This window comes from Cnephaeus nilssonii (genome assembly GCF_951640355.1).
Source record: "Cnephaeus nilssonii genome assembly, chromosome: 3".
Taxonomy (NCBI): Eukaryota; Metazoa; Chordata; class Mammalia; order Chiroptera; family Vespertilionidae; genus Cnephaeus; species Cnephaeus nilssonii.
In genome coordinates this window covers 45,106,859-45,110,248 of record NC_137074.1, presented here as the reverse complement: position 1 = coordinate 45,110,248, position 3,390 = coordinate 45,106,859, and positions in this window count along the sequence as shown.

The window sequence follows — 3,390 nt, the reverse complement described above, 5'->3', positions numbered from 1 at the left end:
ATGTTGCATGCTATCGAGTAGTTATCATACCGAAGACAGTGTATGTGTGTGAGTGTGTGTGTGTAGTTTTATTTTTTAATGACAATCTCTTTCAATTTACAAATATTTATTGATGACCTATTTGCTAGGTGGATGCTACAAAGATTAATTAGTTAAAATCTTTGTCCTTAGGCAGTTTAAATTATAGATGAACATTCACTAGTAAGTATTATAATATAAGACATTGGTTTTTAAAGTGTGGCCCTCCACCAACAACATTAGAAAAACCTGGTAACTTGTTAGAAATGTAAATTCTTGGACCTACCCCCAGATCTACTGAATCAGGAATTTGGGAAAGGAATCTAGAAATCTGTGTTTTAAAAATCCCTCCAGGAGATATCTGAATGGAGTTCACTGAAGATTATTCCAAACAATGGGTACAATTCACAGGAAAACTAACTCTTTTCTCAAAGGTGGTTCCACACCTCACACTAAAGATTCAAGAGAAGAGAGGAATAGGTGGAAGCTACATTCATATCTTCCCAGGACCAAACTGGAATTACAACTAAATTATAGAATAATCATCCTGAATAACCAACTGAACACTAGCTGAAGAGAAGTCTTATAACCAATGATTTACAGAGGAAGCCACATTGAGATTGGCAGGAAGGACAGAGACATGAAACTAGACCACCCTCTTACACCATACATAAGAATAAACTGAAAGTAGATTAAAGACTTGAATGTTAGACTTGAAACCATAAAAATCCTAGAAGAAAACATAGGCACTCAAATCTTGGACATTTCTTGTAGCAATATATTTTCTGATATATCTCCTCAGGCAAGGGAAACAAAAGAAAAAATAAACAAATGAGGCTTCATTAAACTAAAAGGTTTTTTGTTTAGCAAAGGAAACCATCAACAAAATAAAGAGATGACCCATTGAATAGGCAAGCACATCCCCTGATATATCTGATAAGGGGTTAATATTCAAAATGTATAAAGAACTTATAAAATTCAGCACCAAAAACACAATCCAATTAAAAAATGGGCAAAAGACCTGAATAGACATTTTTCCACAGAGGATACACAGATGGCCAATAGACATATAAAAAGAGACTCAATCCCACTAATCATCAGAGAAATGCAAATTAAAACCACAATGAGATGTCACCTCACACCATCAATAAGTCAACAAAAAGTGTTGGTGAGGATGTGGGGAAAAGGGAACCCTTGTGCACTGTTTGTGGGAATGCAGATTGGTGCAACCACTGTAGAAAACAGTATGGAGTAGGGAACTGCCTTATAACCCAGTGATTCCACTTCTGGGAATTTATCCAAAGAAACCCAAAGCACTAATTGGAACGAATATATGCCTATGTTCATTGCAGTGCTATTTAGAACTAGAGGACCAGTGCATGAATTTGTGCATGGGTGGGGTCTGGCCAGCCACCCCGATGGGGGCCCATTGGGCCGGGCCGGTATGGGGGAGGGGCCAAGGGCAGTTGACCAGCCGGCCCCACTCCCAATCAGGGTGTTGGGGTTGATCGTGGTCCAGGCCAGCTGGGGGGAAGCGGGTGATTGGAGCCCAGATCAGGCTGGTTAACTGTTGCAGTGTGCATCATAGCCACCAGTCATTCCAGTTGTTCTGGTTATTCTGCCATTCTGGTTGCTGAGCTTATATATATAGAAACAGCCTAAGGGCCCATCAGTAGATGAGGGGATAAAAAAGCTGTGGTACATTTACACAATGAAATACTACTTGGCCTTAGAAAAATAAGTAAATCATACCCTTTGTGACAGCATGGGTAGACCTGGAGAACATTATGCTGAATGTAATAAACCAGTCAGAGAAAGACAAATACCATATGATTTCACTCATATGTGGAATCTAATGAACAAAATGAACTAACAAGCAAAACAAAGACAGATTTTTAGATAGAGAGCAGGATGACAGCTGCAAGGGAAGGAGGAGTAAGTCTGGGTGGGTGGGGATGGTGGAGGAGAGATTCAGTCAAAGAGAAAAGACACATGGTCACAGTAAGGGAGAGAGGTGGAGGAGGATACAGAGGAGATAAATGGTGATGCATGGAGACTTGACTTGGGATGGTAGACACCATATACAGTGTATAGATGTTGTATTGTAGAATTGTGCACCTGCAACCTGTATACTTTTGTTAATCAGTGTCACCTCATTAATTAATTAAAATAAAAAATAAAAAACCTTCCAGGAGATTCTGATGCACACCAAATTTTGAAAACCACTATTCTAAGATAATAAGGAAAAATATGAAGCTTAGGTATAATGGGAAAGTAACAATGGTGAAGATGATATTTAATTTTAAAATGTTTATATTTCATTCCAAAATGTTTATCAAATAAATAAACAAGCTTGAAGTCTCTTTATCTCCTCCTCAGGTATGTTCTTATTCCTCTCTTCCCTTTTAAGGGAGAGCACTAGCAATAATTCAGTGTGCATTCTTCCTCCTTATAGTCTTATACTTTTACTGATATGTATGAAATCATAAATAATATGTTATATTGCTTTGTGTTTTAACACTCTTTATAAATAGTAGCTTATATTATATTTTTGAAATATCTCCATTTATATTTTCAGTCATTTTAGTTTTATTATACAAATGCATCACAATTAATTATGCATTTTCCTATTGATAAATATTTGGGTAAAGGCGAGTGAAGCTATTGATGTTTTCAGATCTTTCTCAGCACTATGAGACTGGATGATCTGTTTTTACCAAAGAAAATACTTAAAATCAAACTAATTCTGCTAGGCCTAGCTGGGTAGCTCAGTTGGTTAGAGCTTTGTCCCAATATACCAAGGTTGTGGGTTTGATCCCCAGTCAGGGCACATATAAGAATCAACCAATGAATGCAGAAACAAATGGAACAACAAAATAATTCTGCTAGTCTCATAGTCCCTTTTATTTAGCCATGGGAATTCTATGTTTCCAGACAACTTTTGTATTATAAGTTGCTACATTCAAAAATCTTTATATATAACTAAGTCCATTTACTTATTGCTTCTTTGTTCTTATTCATCCCATCAAGATTTGGCTTCACTAAAATTGCTTCTTTGAAAATTGTCTATAAAGAGAATACTCTGAATCTCTGCAGGTAATATTTCTAAGCTCCCTTGGTTCCAGTTGGCATAAATTTCCCTCACATAGTTCTGGGGGAGACAGAGTACTGAGAAAATCAAACACTAGCTTGAAAAGCTGAAATGTACAATTGCATTCTCCATCAGGAAGGAGATAAATTAAGACTGATCTGGGGGTTAAATAGTAAAGACTTTATCTGCCTCATGGATCTAGTCACAGAGAAAATCAATTATTTATTGGAGCTAGGCCATGACTCATTGCAGCCCTAGGCCTTTAACCTGCTATGGGCCTC